The sequence below is a fragment of the Dermacentor andersoni genome, chromosome 11 (assembly GCF_023375885.2).
Source record: "Dermacentor andersoni chromosome 11, qqDerAnde1_hic_scaffold, whole genome shotgun sequence".
NCBI classification, from domain to species: Eukaryota; Metazoa; Arthropoda; class Arachnida; order Ixodida; family Ixodidae; genus Dermacentor; species Dermacentor andersoni.
In genome coordinates this window covers 93,174,743-93,193,740 of record NC_092824.1, presented here as the reverse complement: position 1 = coordinate 93,193,740, position 18,998 = coordinate 93,174,743, and the positions used below count along the sequence as shown (strand labels likewise).

Below are 18,998 nucleotides of genomic sequence, written 5' to 3'. Positions count from 1 at the left end.
AAAATGGCGCGAAGCGAAGCTGAAGCACGGCAAGAGCTGAGCGCGCGTGGCTGACGCTTATAGGCAGTCCATCATCCAAAAATGAGGACAAACGCGTTGGCGGCGGGAATGTCGCGTCCGGAAACAAGCGAGCGCCTCGTGAGGAATGGCGCACAAGGACAGGCGAAACATCGTTATCCGCTCCGTCTGACCGTGGTTGCTTTGTGTGCGAGGAACTGGAAACCAATAACAAGGTTCCCGTAAACAGAGAAGCTTGTTTGTGTATCTGTGGGCGGGGGAGGGGGTGCGAGGGGGAGGAAGCGTACGCCTGCACGTTGCTGAAGTGCCCCGATGAAATATCAGGTCCATTTGAAGCTACTACATCAAACTTTCGTTCTACAGACGTTCCAATTCATGTGTTGGCATAACATTTTGGTTCGAAGCGGACATAGGTGCAAATAGTCCATTGAAACAAGGCCAAATGTTAAAATATCAAAAACCAGAACTGATTTGGCAAACTTAAATGTGTGTTTAGGGGGTGCTAGCATCTCCGTAGAGGTGGGATACTCCTTTTTCTGTTACTCTCACCTTTTCTCATTTTCAACATATCTCTCTATCGTGTCCTGTGTACGCTTCTCCCTAACTTTGCGCTATATGCGTGAGTGTCGCATAAGAAGGTTCCATCTACCTTGCTACACCACCAGAGGTTCTCCCGTTCGTCATCATTCTTAGTTGCACGCCTCCATGCTTAAAATATTTGAATGAATGAATCGACTTACCAAGAAAATACATTCTTTGCAGAGGGCCCCGGGCCAAGCACCGAGCATGTAGTGTTTTAACATGTGGTAGGTAAATATGAACGTGGAAAGAAGCATCTAGTTTGTCACTTCGGAGCCCTGAGGGTAAACTCGGGAAAAATCTCAATTTCCAAATAAATGGGCTTTTGCTGGCATATATCCGGCTATTTGCTTCCACGCGGCATGTAGTAACGGACATTGAATTTGCAATGAGGAGTTCTACGAACTTCTCCCTGTGTATTATAATTATTGAAGTTTCTCAAATCTCACGGGCGCGCGCTCCCTCTCATATTACGTAACGGCAGCTTGAGATGGGCATAACAAGCACTTAAAAGTTTATGCAAATCTCCTTATTTGGATTAATTATGCTGGGTGAGGAAAGAAGAACACCAAATGTTTGGCCATTAGATTACGCAATTTCAATATTGCTATACACACATTTTGTACAAACATCCAGATGCACAGCTTTCATGTCGGTATCGACCTATTTTGTTTCTGTTGTTAACTTTCATGCTTATGTGGCAGTGGCAGAGTGTCCTAATGTGGTTTCTTGAGCGTGCATCTATTGCAGAAAATTTGTTGCGTAAGCTGTACCCGCAAGTCTACGAAAGTAAACGTGCACGACTGTAATACATTTCCTGGTCCCAAGACAAGAAGTACGACCCATCGAATTTGCTTGCTCGCATCTTTCTTACGCCGCAAAAACACGGATTAGTAATAATATTCCGTTTCATGCATGTGGTGCATCACTCGACTGATTCACCACTATATAACAAAAGGGCATCAGGATTATCCCACTGTTTTAACTCTCAGAATTCTAGCCTTGTTATCAGTTGTTCAATACACCAGCTCGTCAGAGAGTGCCTCTCCAAGCGATGCAGTAGCCAGACCCATCTTTCACGTTAATTATTTATACGGGACGTATTCCGTATAAATGCGGGTGTGTGTGTGTGTGTGTGTGTGTGTGTGTGCGTGTGTGTGTGTGCGTGTGTGCGTGTGCGTGTGCGTGTGCGTGTGCGTGTGCGTGTGCGTGTGCGTGTGCGTGTGCGTGTGTGTGTGTGTGTGTGTGTGTGTGTGTGTGTGTGTGTGTGTGTGTGCGTGCGTGCATGCGTGCGTGCGTGCGTGTGTGTGCAAAAATTTGTTCAAGGCCCTGCCACAGTTTTATTTCCCCATGTCGCAAGTAGTGCGATTATTACTACAGTTTGCGTTCTTCAACTTCCTTTCACTGCGCTAGAAAAATGTAGTTTGTGTTTAGATTTCAGCGACACCAAAGCAGCGCGAAGTGCAGAGCCTAGAAATTTAGGGAAAATAGGCAGGTCACCGTACACGTAAAGAATCGAGACGTCTGCATTTAAAAAAGTGCGAAAAGAAATTAGAATAGCAACAACAAGCTGTATAGCGAGAGGTGTAACCTAGAACTTGCAGCTTGGCTAGTTGGTAAGTCGTCTAAGCAGGCTCCTTCACAGATACAAAAAAACACACAGTCACATTTGCGCACGCATTCACCCCAACAAAAGACGCCTCCCTCGTGTACACTTGCACTTTTTCAAAAGCGCTTTTGTGAAAAAGCGTGCTGTGTCTGCGAGTGCGAATGCGTGCGTGCATGTGTTTTTTTTTTTTTTTTCGCTCTGAAAGGACTTGTTAAGAAGAGATAGAGCAACACTGGGTTTAAGCTAGGATGCCTGATGGGTCCGGGTACCGAAGACAACGGTCTCTCCTTTGCTCCACTTTGGACAGGGCCGGACGTGGCGCCGACCAGCCCAAGGGCGTTTGAATGTTCGGAATACAAAGTAGAATAGTAAAAAAACAACCTGCATTGCTTGGACCCATCATCACTGGCAAGGACCACATTGACAAATGAGAAGAGAGCTATTGCGTAAAACAGGAGCCATTTATCATTCCATTTGAGCGACGCGAATGTAATACACACATGCGTACCGTAGCCCCGGTTTCCTAGATGCCAGCTTCGGTCTTTCAGCCAAGAGAAAGATTTTCGCTTTGTCAGCACTGTACGCGTACTCAAGAAAAATGGCATGCGCGATCTCGTAAACGCTCGATTCTCTTATGCTCAATGTTGCGTGTAGCAAGAAGAATCACGACATGAAAAAAAGAAAACATCGACAAGAAAATATATGCCATACTTGGTGCCCTCCACTAGCACCTATATTTATTCCGCTCATTTTTTTCTTTCTTTTTTTTTCTGTCAACCATCGATAGCTGCTGTCCACTCAAACCCGACGCTTCACCCGTTTAAATCATTTGCTCGTCAATAGACGAGTGTTGCCGGAAATATCCATCTTACATTTCGTAATGAAATTTTTCCCGGAAGAAAAAAGAAGCTCGAAAGTGCGAAAATTGATGTACAAGCAACGATGGAATGAGAAGACTAAGGAAAAATGTTGAAAAGACAAAAAAGAAGAACAAGAGGGTTCGCTCGCTGTGTCAGCTCCGTTTCTCGGCAAAATCTACGCTGTTAAACGGGAAACATTGGAACTACAAGGCGACAGCTCCAGAAAGAAACGAACCGGCCGACAGGTGGCAGTAAAAGTGTCACCGACACCTGGTACACGACGTGCTTTTTTTTTTTCGGGCTCACTTCGCAGTCTAAGCTGTTAAGTAAGAAGAAAAAATTAAACACACATTTGTAAAACATTTCCTTGGGGTAGTTGGTTCTCAGCCGAGGAGAATAAAACGGTAGCTTGAGAAAAACGACGACGAGACAAGTACACAGGAATAAAAAAAATTGGCATTCACTTAAGTATCCTAATGTTATTTGAATGCGACATCATTATGACTCCTCCAATTAGTTGGTTACGTTTACGAGACGTGACGTTATACAATGTCACCTGTACATCACAACTCTACCTTAATCCATTTTTATCCACCTTGCTCTAATTTGTACCAACTTATTTCACTTTAATCCATCTTAACCCACCGTGCTCTAATTTCTACCTACCTTAATCCACCTTATTTTGCTATATTCCACCCTATCCACCTTAATCGATCTTAACCCACCATTATCCCTCTTAATCCACCTTGCTCTTATTTGTCCCGATCTTAATCCACCTAATCCAATTTATTTCACCTTAATTCCCTTTACTACACCTTACGTCGCCTTACTCTAACTTATCCTAACTTTAATTTTGTATTGCTTCTGACGTCGCACAAGACGCAGATGACGTCATTGATGATGATGACATTTGCTACCTCTCGTTGTGGAACAACGCCGGCTTTTCTGCCTCATGGGATATATAATGCTTTCGCATTACAATAAACTAGCACTTGAATGGAACACGTCATTCTATGAAAGCAAGGAGTATTTCTTTACTTCCTGACACTGGCTTCCTCTTGCTCGGAAAGCCCTACATTTGTCGATTCGTTGTTCAGGTGTGGAGTAAATCGATATGCAGAGGTAGCGGTGAGGTTAACAGAAACGCAGTCGAACGGGGAGAACGGAATAAGAATATCACAAAACACGATCTGCTATATGCAAGACAGACTCAATGGACGCAATTGAATGCAGCGTTTTTGGAAAGGAATCGAAAGAAGTTAATTACGGCAACGCAATTATGGAATTATCTCCAACAATAGGCTTGTGGCATGCCTCAACATTTCTAGCAGGTTTACGATATTTCCTAATATTTTGTGATATTTCCGAAGCATCAAAGGAAACTTGTACTCTGTTTATTTAGCGTTTCTTGTTCTTTCTTCTTTTTTGTAAGGACGTTTTCAGCTCTTAGTTTAATTTATTTTTTATCTCACGATCCACTGCGACGAGAAAAAAATTAAACCGCCCCTACGCTTTTCTTGTCGCTTGTGTTTGTAATCATAGCAACGCTGCTTTCTAGACTGAACTACACCAAGCTAGACAGACGACCAAGGCGCCTTAGCAACAGATGTAGTTAGAGCAGAAACAAGCATCAGGACGGAACGAATGCTTTTGCGCTTATTCCCTCAATCCACCATTGTTCATCTCGTCTTACAAAGCTAAACGAAGGAGGAAGCAAAGGCTTCGCTAGTTGCAACGAACACTCGCGTGGAAAACAGCAGTGTTCGAGGGTGGCCCAAAATAAATAAAAAAAAGGCTTCATTCAAAGCACAACTGCAGGTCTGAATCAAATCGCCCTCTCTGGGAAGCCTCACTGATCCTAATTCTTGACTACTTAGGATGTTTTCGATTGTATTTACGATTATTATAGCTTTGCACACTCGTGTTACACGCATTTTTTTAGTACTCCTCGGTGTTTCTAACAAGTCTTTTTTTAAACGTTGCATTCCTGCAGGGCGTAATGCAAAAAGTTGGTGTACCGTGCGTTTTGTGCACTTTAAAGAACCCCAGGTGGTCAAACGTAATCCGGTGTTCCCCAATGCGATGTGCCTCATAATCAGATCGTGGTACCGGCCGGGTGCTCGACAACTACGGGAGTTCCAGACGGTGGGAAGGACACCACCTATTGAGAAGTTGGCGCAAGAAAAACAAAAACAATAACATGCTGTTTAACGTATACATTGCACCCTCGATCAAGATAATTAATTATCAAGATAAAGATCATAACTCTGTCCACTACCAGTGTTCATCCAAACTCTGAAGGTTGCGTAAGGTTTATTAGCTGATTGTAAACGTATAGGTTTATTGCTACATGAAAAAAAAATAAAAAATAGGCAATGATACTCTTGTACGGAACAAAGTTTGTCGCCAGTTTTCTTTTATTGCACGACAGAGATAAAATGCTTTAATGGAAACTGGTTTGCAGCGAACGCCGCCGTGATTGGATGCTACACAATCTCGTCATAGGTCACGTGGTCATACCACAAATGCTCATTCTGCTCGGATGTTTGTACCCGTTTGTTCTATTCGTAGCGAGAGTGTTTCTACAAGCTTCTATTAGCCAGTGCGAAAGTTTGCCGTGTTGTATATCGCTTTCTTTTCCAGAGGTTTCCTTATTCGCGATTTTGAAGACCTCCAGGCTTTTGACGAGGCACACCAAACTTACTTTTTCGCAACTAATTAACGGGCAGCAAAAGAAGGTCGCAAACTTCCGAACGCGAAAGACAAACTGAACTCGTCGCCTGTAGTCTGTTTGTCTTGAAAGTTCTTGTTTGCACTGTCTAGCCTTGGGGCCAATTTACATCACTCTTAACCAGCGACGCTGGTCGATTCGACGCGACTTCTTCGTGCGATGTGAGTCACGAACTTTGCTGTTTAGGTTTTTCTCCTTTCCACTTGCGCGCAGGTGCACCGAGGAGAACCTAGAGACAAGGCAGCGCCCTCTATCGATCACCAAGCAGGTCACGTGGATACGCCGCCAACCACATTGGAGAACGTCTAACAGTCCCACAGGAATCCAAACAACTGACTTTTTTTTTCCCCTGTTCTTCGGTGACCGCCTTCCGATTCTCGCGGCGAAGTGAATGCGCCCGAGCAAGGGAAAGTGGCAGTGATTTTCAGTGCGCGTTTTTAGTGCGTGCAATTGCGTGTGCCACCTCGGAGAAGCTAATCACGTGATCGAGCTCAAGCACCCCCCTAACAGCTGCTCGAGCTTCGTACTGTGCACACGCAAGGAGGGTTCAAAGCATACCCGATATCGACAGGATTATTTCTCGAGCCTTGAGACTCACTGGAACTTGCGCGCCTGGTGGCAAGCGGAGAAGGTGAGTTGGCCACGTCGTACCACATACCTAGATATAGACACGGCGAGTCAGGCTCATTTTAAATTCAGTGCCATAAAGGGTATGAAAGATGTCGGTTGGTCGGCTAGTCAATCAATGACGACACCTAAAGCTATTTCTATTTATCCTTATTTACACATCTTTTTTTTTTTTAACTAGATATCCTCGAAGGCCAGAAAGCGCTCTGCTTTGCGGGGAGGCTTACAAACCGCTTACAACAGTGAGCTGATAATGCATTACATGCCGGCGTTGATTAAAAATTATCTAATTTTGAAAGTGCGGAGCTTACAATACTAGACGAGGAACACCGCCGAAGTTTTTTGGACGGTCAACAGTAATGACTCCACGCTTGCAGCTTCCAAGCTCTTGCGTTGCCCCTTTTGCATTAATTACAATTTTGTTGTATTATCCGCTGACTCTAAACACCTACCCGAAGTTGTAGCTAATGATTTCTAGCCGTTTTAGCGAACATTGCGTAATCAGGTCTGTTTGTCCGTCACAGGTATAGCCAACTGCAATTGTGTGCGCAGCCTAACGCTTTTACAACGAAGTGCTTGGGACCTCCAAAATAATTTGTTATACTGCTGACTTCGTTGTAAAGGCCGCGCACCGCAAAGCTCACAATAGAACTGATTCAAAATTATTCCTGCGTTATACAGGTCATTTTGTTGCAGCGGCGTTTGTTGTATACCGACTGTATACCACGCATCCTATTTTTATAACCACTTTTATAACCAAGAACTAGCTAAAATGACATATTCAGAAGCCTCTGAAACCAATCTATTTCCCCACTCAATCCTTTGTTTGCTGCAAACACTCTTCTGTGTAATTCCTTTGGTAGTGAGGGTATAATTAATAAATAAATAAATAAATAAATAAATAAATAAATAAATAAATAAATAAATAAATAAATAAATAAATAAATAAACCATAGGCTGCCTTTCGAGCGCGTATACTTGCGTTGGCCGAGAGCGATCCCTTCGATTGCCGAAGGCCTTGACTTGATAGCCGTTTCGCAAGAAACAGGGTCACGAGGCTAAAGGGAAGCTCAGCAAGCCAACTACACAGGGGTAGAAACACCGAGACTTCCTTCGGGGTATCAATTAGCAAGTAGCCATAACAATGAGTAGGCAATTAGGGAGGACGCCCGGGCCCGGACTAATTCAATAACGTCAGGGACAACAATTACCGGCGTCTCTCGGGCGAGTGGAATGCAGGCGAGGGGAAAGAATGCCAGGGGAAATTCGGGCAGGTAACTTCCCCAGATTAAAGGGCTGCACAAACGCGGCGGGCAACAATTTTCTTCGCTTGTGACCTTGCCGCGGTGGCCGGTGCTTTCAAGAGGTTGCGAACAAAGTTGCGCAGTTTAGCGCATACTTAGGATAACTACTCTGAACACAGTATTCTTTTGCAGGTCGGGTGAAGACTATGTTCCTCTACGCTACAGTTAAGAGACGGGGTAACGATAATGGGCCTGGAATAAGGATAATGACCTTCGTAATTTGCTCACAGAGGCCGTCTTGGAAGCTGAAGTGTTGCGTTCACAAGCCGTGACGTGCACTAATTTGGGACGCGAAAGCATCGCTAGTCTCTCTTTCTGGCCTTCACAGCAGCGAACCCTGCAGTTTAAGGAGCAGTGTAGGATGCGGGGAATTATTTTAATCGCTTCGCGATAGTGGCGGTGCGGCTACGTTGTCAGCAGGTTCCTGAGGTGGGAGATCGGTATATATTTCGGAGAATCAAGCAATCACTGGATAAATGATTAAAGAAAACCGCTGTCTTGTCTATATTTATGAAAGCAATGTGCATTGAAGATTGAGGAACGTTTAGAACGAGCAGTGCATTAGTCAATGGGAGGTTCTACTCATCGTTCACTAACTAAAAGTAACTGAAAATTCCTACACTAGTACACCATCTATAGGTACTAACTTCACAAGTGAGACAATCTTCAGAGTCGGCCTCTATACAGCGCACTCCACTACATAGGCTTGCTCTGTATAGTGGCGATTAATTACATTCTGGAGTTTTGCGTGTGCTGCTCAAAGGCAACCGCCACGGTGCAAGTACCCATCAACACAACCAGGTGAACACGCGAGCGCGTTCTACACCTGAATATAAATCACATGGTGGCTTGCTTGTGTGAATCCTTTATCATTACAAAAATTGCTGCCAAGGGTAAAACAAAAAAACGAGAGCAAAGTTCGGAACGTTTGCTTCTACTGGGCTTATTAAGACGCGCAATGGCCTCAAGGACAATAAGCAGCCGTGGCTGAAAAAGAACGGTCTCTCTGCAGCCAGCGGTTAGACAGATACTACCAATAAACGAGAACACTAACTACCGCTGTGGTACAGTGGCTACGGCGAAGCGCTGCTTAGCTCAAGGCACGGGTTCAATCCTATCTGCGGCAGCCCCATTTCGATGGGGACGAAATGCGGCCTATACGAAATGCATCGTAAAGAATCTCAGATGGTCTAAATTATTGCGCAGTCCTCCATTAGGGCGTACCTGACAATCATTGTAATTTTAGCGCGTAAAATAGCAGAATTTAATTTAGTTGTTTAAGAAGTATCTGGCTGAGACTTACTCTTTTTGGTCAATGTTGCTCATTACCAGTCTTAACTTTCCGGCGGGCCCTTTGACTTCCAAGGACAAGGAGTATGTGCCGGCTCTTTCTCCAGCTGCCGTGTGTTCCACGCGGTTTTATTCACGCCTGCAGGCACTCCCTCCACGTTTAGCAAACGCTGCGATTATCCTGCCCTCCCCCCCCCCCCCCTTCTCGTCTCTACAGCAGCGCCAGTATTTGTCACAGTAAATGCATTCCGCGATGACGAATCACCCTAAATCTAAACACTTCCCTGCCACCTTGACCTGCACGGCTGAAAGTTAAACGAAAGGCATGGTACGGCGTGGTACGTGTTACCGTTTGGATGCCACGCGTACCGTTCCCATACGGCCGCCCGAGGCGGCAGCGCTTCCAACGATGCTCTTCTCCGCAATGACAACAGTTGCGCTTGGTGTCTACAGTGTTCCTTCAGCGTTACTGCTGCTGCTCCTGCTGCGTGCCGATGAAACTGCTACGCAGAGCGCATCGGTCCCCGGGGCAATGCTCATTTGTTTCCCATTAGCGTACGTTGACGGCACCATTTGGCTAATTACACAGCTGACGTCCAGTCGTACCGTCGTGGCCTCGCCACCAGTTCCGCCCGCACCCACCTGCTGCTGCCTCGTTGTTTGTTCGCGCCTGCGTTTGTCGCGTGCCGTCCCGAGCCGCTTGTGCGCGCGAAGCAGAGCCGAGCTTCACCACCGTTGCGTTCCTCGTCTCGGCAATCACCCGTCTCCCTGGCGACGCCATTCGGGCTCCCGATATCGCAACGACCGTCAGAGCCTGACGTTACAATCTTTCTTTCTTTCTTTAAGACAATGAACAGATTGTCTTAGGGGACACGGCTAAAGGCAAACGTTTGCCTGACTAGGCCGTGCCACCCGTACATTGGCAGCAAGATGGCAGTGACAGATTGGAGCCGGTATCGGTTATCAACTTGTCTCATAGCAGGTAATTACCGCTTGACGAATACAAGGAAAGGTGATCGCAATACCTCGCCGCGGGGGTAAGCGGTAATCGCTTCGAATTAGAGCAAGGCTGAACTGGTTATACCATGGCTAGCACACGTTACATGTGCGCGTAAACAGAGTAACCGCGCATGGTATACAAGCCAGCGCTTTGTTCATTCCGTTTGTCAGGCATCGTACGCTATTACTCCAACGGTAAAATTCTTCTTTATCGCCACGCCACCACACCATTTTCCTACTCAGCACTAGGGCATGCATTTGAAATCACTCAGTGCTAACAAGGGAAAACACCGGGAAGACGGGAGATGTAAATTCAAGACCATGAGCAAAACGGGATCAAGGTAAAAGCGGGAGCCAACGTTTCGACAAATGGACTTGTCTTTCCAGAACCTTGAAACTTTCAAGGTTTGATAAAGACAAGTCCACTTATCAAAACGTTGGCTCCCACTTTTACCTTGTTCTAGTTTTACTGCTAATAAGCTTCACGGGGCAGCTGCAACGGTGAGTTCAAGAGGAGTTTCCGAACGAACCACAAACGCCGGCATGCGCTGGCGTGGGCGATGTCAAACGTCAATCAAAAAACAGCTAGAGTCTCAAATATTTGCTCTTAAACACTTCCATCAATAAATCTACCATGAAGTTTGTCTTGCGTATAATACGTCACTCGAATAGACAACCACTTACTCGCACGCTTTATTTAGCCAGTAGCCTGAAACTTTTGTTGCTCGTGTGGCGTTTTACTGGCTCTACGTTCGAAGGCAGCTAGGAGTTTGTAAGGTTGAGTTATTAAAAGCTGACGGCGCGATGCTGTAACCCAGCCTGCATGCCGAACGCTACATTGCTGCTGCGCTATAACAAGGACCTGAGATAGCAAACAGGCCCATACACTTTCGAAGGTTGTATAAGCGAGTAACCACAACCTTCGAATATCTCGAAACTGAAAAGTCATCCTGAAGATTCGTTCCAGTTCGACCTCACCGGCTGCACAGCGTTAATTGGAATATAAACCATAAATAATTAATGAAGGTGTTATTTGATTTTATTTTTTTACATTGTACGATTAGGCACTTTGATTTCTCGTGCAACCCGCCTCGTTCTGTAACCCAACACAATGACTAGAATTATGTTATCTGCTACAGGCGATGTTTAAAAATTCTGTATGGTCTTAAAAAATGGAAAAATGAAACACCCCGCACACACTTTTGCTGTTTCTACTGTTATTGTGGGTGTTGTTGAAGTATTGCTGCTGCCGTTGCTTCTGCAGCCGCTTCCAGTGACCCGCCATATGAGCCTCATCGCATTCGGTACGAAAGGTTTGGAACTTCCCATGTGAATAAGCTGCCTAGAAATATTTACGAATAACTGACTGTTGGGCTAGTTTGTCGTGCATTCTACTGTTGTAACACATAGCAAAGTGGAAGACATACAAATTGAAAAAAGAAAGAAAGAAAGGCAGACAAGCACGAAAAGTGGCACGGCGAGAAACCTTCTCGTTTATGACAGGAAGGCTCATGCTTGGGTGCCGTCGACATGCAAGCAGCTTCGTCTTAACACGTATAACAATTCAAAGAAGACGAGGCACTCCCCCTTTCTTTTCTAGGTGTTCAGCAATCGCTGTTCACGTCGCAGCAATATCCTGAGAAAAACTCAAACAAAAATTGGGGCCCCCTTGTTCCCCTTCTTCCCTTCTACACTATGTGTACGGTTTAAGCAGCGACATGTCCTGATTTCACCGGCGGTCATAAACTTCAGGCTGACAAACTGAGGTACGGTGGAACTGTGCCTCATTAGGATACGTTCGGAGAATTGAACGGAGAGGGTGCAGCGCAAGTTACTAGCAAGGTATAGCTGTTTCAATGAGTGCGCCCCATTAGACATAATGTTGGAAAGTTTCGGGGATGTCGCTGCTTTTATATCCCTTACTATACAGTTATAAGAAGCTCCATCATCAGTGTCTCGTTTCCACTGTCGTTACCTTTGCGATTTCCAACAATACACCAAGTATCTCTGTCGCGTTTGTCTTGCTCTGTGTGGTCTGTGCAAACGAACACATCAAGCAGTGTATTGTGCCCGTGCGTAGAGTATACGAACGACAAGCTGCACATCGCTGTCCAATACGCAGGAGAAGAACAACATAAGGGCCGGCTTAAACCTGAGGCAATCAAATTCAATACTTCCGAGAGACGCAAGTCTTTAGACTCGCTCCGAGAAAAACAAATAAAAGAACCACCCTCGGATCGCTAGAAAAGTCACTGAGCGAAAAACTAAGCACTTCTAGAATGTCACGGTGTTTTTTTGTAATAGGAACAAGCACAATCTTGTTCCCTCTCTTGTTCGACGTGATTGCACGTTGGAGGATATTTACCTGGCCTGTCGGCAGCTTTCCCGAACTTCCAAACATTCTTTTTATATTCTGGGCTAAACGTTTGCCATTTCTTTTTGAAACAGCAAAGTCTTCGGTTATAAAGCCTTCTGTGTACTTGAGCTATATCATTTTTTTAACCTAGAGGAAGTGGACCATATATCTTGAAACAAATTTATTGCGCACCGGGGATCATCTAAGCAAGAATCTAAACAACGGATCACCAGTGCCGATTTCGACAAATGCAAGTTTCATTTTGTCAAAAAGTTGGCACTAGGCCCAGCCGTTCACTTCCTGTGGGCTCACCCACTTCTTTTTTTTGTGTGCAATGACTTACTTTTTCAAATGCCGCTTTCTCTGCCTTATCATAAGAAGCCAAAAAACAAAGGCACGAAATACAACACATGGGAAATTGCTTTTCCTTACTAATTGAATATATGAAATGTGTGGGTCTATTGACCAGTTGCCTTCAACCAAAAAAGATCACGTACTCGTGACGCCTGCGGCAGAAAGGATGTTCCACATCCGCCACCAAGGCGCTGCCTAACACTCCCAGGGTTAGTTCTAGTAGTAACACATAAACACCCCAGAAAGTGGATGGTAAAACCTAGCCGTGGCAGCTCAATTGGTAGATCATCGCACGCGTAATGCGAAGACGTGGGATCGTTCCCCACCTACGGCGGATTGTTTTTTCATCCATTTTCATATCCATTAATTTATCCTTCCTTTAATCCAATTAGCAATTTCCTCTGTGTTGTCCTTGGTGCCTTTGTTTATTGGCTTCGTATGATACGATCAATAGAGATCGGGTCCCTCGGTTAACCCCCTTTCTTCTTTTTCCGTGGTCTGTACTTTCACACAATTAGTAGTACACGCTTCAATGCTCATTGTGTACTTGTGCACTAACGTATATCAGCTTACTATAAGTTGCGTAATAAAGAATATACATCCTAATAATTACGTCTGTGTATGTGTAACTGATAATATACTTTTTAAGAAGGCCCTTGTACCGCAGATCCCGACTTTTTCGCTGAGGACCGTGATTCGGACGTGCCTGCATCGTGACGCTTCGACGCAACAACAATATTTGGCACATTTCTGAAAGTCTGGATTCACCTGTAGTTTGCACGCACAGTTCCACCATATACGTACTACCTCCGTTCCCCTCTACGCCATGCTCGGTCTAGCAGAAGGTCGAAGGTCAGGTCTAAATCTCTTCCTTGACCTCCTCTTAGACTGGAGAAAGAAAAAGAAACAAAGGCCATAGAAACCCAGTTTGCGGCTTCCACATACTACCCGCTTTCATTCTGCAAAACGTCAAGGTTAGAAAGCGAGATTACCCAAGGGAAACGCGGGAAGGCCTTCCATCAAACGAATTCGCGGCGGAAAATGCAGAGCCTCAGGTTTCAACGCAGTGCGTCAGGAAAGAGAAAAATAACGGCAGAATCGCGCAGTAAGCAAACAGGCGATGAAATGGAGTTGGCAGCACAACCTCGCGGGTTTGCGAAAGCTAGCAAAGGACGCGATGCAGGGGAGACTTAAGAAAGCGCAAAAATGGAATCGCAGCCAGACGGCCAGAAGTAGCCGACGTTTCTACGAGTGGGCTTTTGTATTCGTTTCTACAGGCAGCAGCGGCCATCATCGGGGCGAAGCGGCCAATGGAATGTCGTTAACCGCTGATGTCTTAACCCTTTGAGACGCTATCCACACAATTGTGCACCGCAAGAGAGTGCATCAACAGCAAAAGCACGGATAAAAGTAATCGTATTTAGAATGTTTTTCATACATCTTGAAACCTTTATTATTGGAACTGTGCTGCAATTTTGAATAACGTGCAGAATGTTTTAGCAAAATAAGTGGGAAGGTAGACAGCTGGGTGTTTTTACTGTGTGTCAGTATGTTGTATGTAGCGGGTTCACTTCTTTCATTGTTTTTCACAAAGTCATGCACTAGGCATAATTTTCTAGTGGCTGGATAAGCGCTTTTCAAGCATTTCAAAACATGAAATAGTATATGTTCTCATATTTGATGTTCCTGTAGTTAGTTTTGGCATGGAGTCGAAATTTTGTAAACTTGGCAGAACTGGCTGAACAATTAAAAATTCTTAATCTTTTCTGCAGCTGTACACTTTCTATGATTGTGAAGATGCAAGAGATGTGGTGAAAGCAAGTTTTCAATCAACGGGATAAAGTGGCGTCTGATAAGGTTAAGCTCCAGGAATATGGTCAGAAAAAAAGAAAGAAAGGAAAAGAAGTACTGAATACTTCTTATTGGAAAACGAGAAGAATCAAGAAAATCAGCAAAAGCCTTAACATTTAGTAACAATTTCAGACATCATCAATAGATACGGAAGTCAGGAGAAGTAATGCAGAAAATTTTTTTCCTTGAATTTAAGTAATTTTTATCAAAGGTAGCTAAAGAGCTGAATTTGCGATAAGCAACGTATTTCTAATAAACAAAAAAATTAAAATGATAGTGAAGACAGAAACGTTGCCGTCGATGGCAGTAGATCCTACCTTTACGCGAAATGAGCCATGCAAACCGTTTCAGTACCACTCATGAACTTTCACGGGTTATTTGTGTTCGCGCACTTAACTTAGATCTAAAAAGGTCAGCCAGCGCCACGCACGTTGCCGGGGTTGAATGTGCGGAACGCAGTGCAGAAGGTTCGAAAATACGAGCGTCTGACTTTGTTGTTGCCTACATGCGGGGGCTTTGTATGAGAAAGGAATGCCCATCCGAAGAACGGAGACGGTATAAACTGTGCTGAAAGCAGCTGAAGGAGGGAATGCGACAACACGAGCGCTGGGCTGCATGCTCTTTTTATTTTTTTGGCAGCGAGCAAATTGTGCATTAAGGGCATAGAAACACCCGAAAATGCATGTTTTGCAGGACATATTTTTCCGTACTTTTTGAGCATTTGGGTTTGAAATCATTTTGAAGCTCTGTAGGGCTTCGACTTCTTATGCCTTTCGCACTCGGTGAAGTGAAAAAAATATAAACTGATTTCCGTCTTTAGTGCGTTTCTTTGGGATTTTCAGGTTTAGTTCGTATTTGAAATTTCGGGTGGCGCGAAATACGCAACTTTTGTTTCAAAGTCGTCAGCCAAATCACCCGCACTGTTTCATTTACCGACCTGCATTCGCGCCCCTGTCTGCTGTAAATCGTTCACAGCACCTACTTACATGGACAGGAGGACGGTTCTATTCATGCACTCTACTCCATTTAATCAGGTCTTTGTGGCGATGTCGAAGTTGTCATCATATTTTTTCCCCATTACAAAAGAAATCACTGAGGGAAGTAAAAGTCTGAAATTGTTCGTGGTGTTGCGACTGGGGGTCCGTAGATGTGGAAGGTGCTTTGCTCGTCGAGGAGTAAGGCAAGTGGGGCTGGGCCCGATATCCAGGACGTTTTACAAACAAATTTATATTTACATATTTACAAGAAAACTCAAAGTATTACAAACAAAGTTCCCGAAGAAGTTGTAGTAGCCGATTACTCCCGCCGTCCGTTGCTCTTTTTATCCCCTACGTGGTCATTGTTCAGTCACTTCCCCCAATCTGATGTCTGGAAACCGCTGACACCAGGTCCCACCAATCCGGAAGTTGTCGCGGGATGAACGGCCCATCACAACAGTGCCCAAGTCGACACCGTCCCGCGAAGCAAGGACCGCCATGCCAACAAAGTCGTGTCGTCAGTTTCTTCGCCGTCTTCATTGTAGCATTCGTTCTATCAATAGCGTTATCGTACCGTTATTGTCGCTGTTGCTATCGTCATCATGAAGTCAGTTTTGTTATTGCTTATTACTTGCCACCCGACGGAAAGTTCGGCTTTACTGAAAAGCACACTATCCTGACATCGTGGCTAAAAAAAAAATTAATGAGAGAACAGTTTAGACAGGAAAAAAATAGAATAATCAAAACCTTTCACAATCTTTCAGTGTAAAAGAAACTAGAAACATACTAGGGAATCCCGGTAAATTTCCAACTATGACTTATCATGCGAAACGCACAGCCAGCGCATGACCTGTGAAAAGCATGAGCAATATCCAGTCATGCGGAAATAGTTCGGTTGATAGCAAAGCACATAAGAAGTCACTAACGCAGAGACGCCACCAGCTCCTCCTCGCGCCATAAAAGTAATTTTCTCCGTCCATGTTTCTGTTCGCTTTCTCATCGAGTTCGTTAGAACATATGCTGCAGTCTCCGGTGTCGCTAATTGACATCCAAGAAGCAGCCCTCCACATTCTTCTTTTTATTCTCACTTCGTGAGTACTCGCTGGAACATCCCCTCTCACGCGTACAGGGCGTGCAACTTTACGTTGCGTTGACACTGCTCATTATGGCCTTTCGATTGTTGGCTACTGAATTTGAGTCAATATAATTTCTAGGCAAATAGTTCTCCGTCTCCAACCGGTTTAGAAAAAAAGAAAACCTGATTTGTGTAAGTGGCTGGGGCTGTACCGGTCTTCGCCAGCTTTGTCAGTCGAGCGGACCAGGAAGTCGGCAGTCGGCGTACTTCCGGTGAACGCATTTCCGTCCTCTACGCCCCCCATCCAGTTTCCGCGTCCGATGCAGGCAAATGCTCGTAATCACATTGCCCGTCGCCCCAGTGACGGCCTTCCTGCCTGCATCCCGACGCTAACTCATGCGAATGTGTGGAATTGACGAGGCAGAAAATGGGACGGCATCCTGCGAGAAAACAGCGTCGTTAACAAGCTCGTAATTACTACGCAACTACTAACGTCGCAACTGGTCTCGCGCGCAAGGTGAAGAAGTGGGAAACGCTTGAGAATGAGGACATGCCATCAGATGACTCTGTGAAGGCTGCCACATTTACTCCTGATAATGTGAACGCGGCTTTCTTTTTCGCTCATGTATATTTGATACTACGTCTCATATATCATTTTATTATCTTCATATGAAAAACAAGAACTGTAGAAAAAAAGCCGACGAGGGAATTTTGCAATATTTGAATGCATCAACTTCACTAAATTCCATCAGAGTATTGCATCAATTGCGCGTCGACGTCTTGAATCACTCAATCAATGAATCCCTCAGACTAGAAAAATTAATTATGCTTCGAAGTGCCAGCCCACCAATAGGAAGGAAAGGCAACTGCAGGAAATTTATCTGATCCCACATATCGATTATAGGGTGAGTGCCAATACGAAAGCATTTGCACGAATTAAAGCTTGAAGACTGCTTCTCAATTATGTACCCATATGAAGGCATTTAGTCTATCTGAAGTCGAACTTGAAAGGGCACATTGCTTCATGCGACCGACAGCTAAAAGAAGACAGCGAAAAAGTGAACTAAAGAGCTGGGGAGGGGGAAGAGGGGGTTGAAGAAAATGACATTGACCTACACCACTTTCTTGCCGAGTTTGACTTCTTTTTATTTGGTCTACTAACTTTCCGCACATTCATACCATATCCTCCTTATCGTCCAGTATATCACGTGGGCGCGCTCAAGTGCCGGTACAATATTACCGAACTTACTGCACGATGACGGAAGACGAAGAAGTGGCTCTTGTGTGGAACCCCGTTTTCTACTGTTCTCATTTTGCGAGTTTTTTTTGCGTGTTTTCAGGAGGCGCCGCTTCCGAGACCTTCGGCGATGGAAGTGGAGTCAGCTAGACGTCCGGAGGAGACCGACGTCACAGCGTCGAGCGCTCCGAGGAAGCGCAATCCCCTGATGAGCGACACAGGCAGCGAGGACACCCTGCTGTACTACTCTGCTTCAGAAGAAGATCTGTCGGATGACGGCGACTACTTGACAGTTGTGAGGCAAAAAGGAAAGAGGAGAATCGTCACTGCCTCCTCGTCTTCAACAAGGACGACGGCGGCAGCAAAGGCCCATGACACGGCTCATACCATCCTCTTCTTACCCGTGACGCCGACCGACAACCTGAATCGGCTAAACAGGCAAGCCGTATCTGTAACACTAGAGGCTGTTGTTCCAAATGAGAGCACGGATATGAGAGTTAACACCCGTAAGAACATTCTCGCGGTTGATGTCAAGAACAGAGCAGCATTGGATATCTTGAGTACAGTGAAAATGCTGGGCAAGATAAATGTTCGCACCGTAATACCACAGGACAGCAATACTATATCAGGTGTGATTTATGATGTCGATGAGTCAATCGACGACAACGATTTGCCTATTTTGGTCAAACCCGCCACAGCAGATGTGCCTATTATTGAAATTCGTCGCCTAGGAGATTCACGCTGTGTGAGGATAACTTTCAAGGGAGGTAGCTTGCCGTCCCACGTGAAAGTTGGATTTTTTCGTCATCCAGTGCGACCGTTCGTTCCAAGACCACTTCAGTGTCGTAATTGTTTGAAGATCGGGCATGTCAGCGGCATATGCGAACATTCGAGCGTGTGCGCGAGGTGTTCTGAGCAGCACAGTGCAGATGCTTGCCGTGCGACTCACTTCAAATGTGCCAATTGCTCCGGTCCCCATGAAGCATCGTCGAAAGACTGCCCGAGACATAAGACAGAGCGGAAAGTGCTCAACCAAATGGTGAGAGACAACTCAACTCACAGAGCGGCCGCCGCCAAAGTACGACGGCGTAGTGTCCGCCGTCACCGTAGACGATCCTCGTCTACTAGAAA

General features: G+C 45.2%; 1 protein-coding gene across 1 annotated transcript in view; it reads left to right on the top strand.

Annotated features, from left to right (window-relative positions):
• Positions 1-18,998, top strand: part of LOC126539049 (multiple PDZ domain protein-like) — a 297,857-nt gene that overhangs the window by 90,634 nt on the left and 188,225 nt on the right. The window contains exon 2 of the mRNA XM_055075156.1: positions 6,011-6,428. The gene's annotated coding sequence lies outside the window, so the exon portion shown is untranslated. The remainder of the gene's footprint in view (positions 1-6,010; positions 6,429-18,998) is intronic.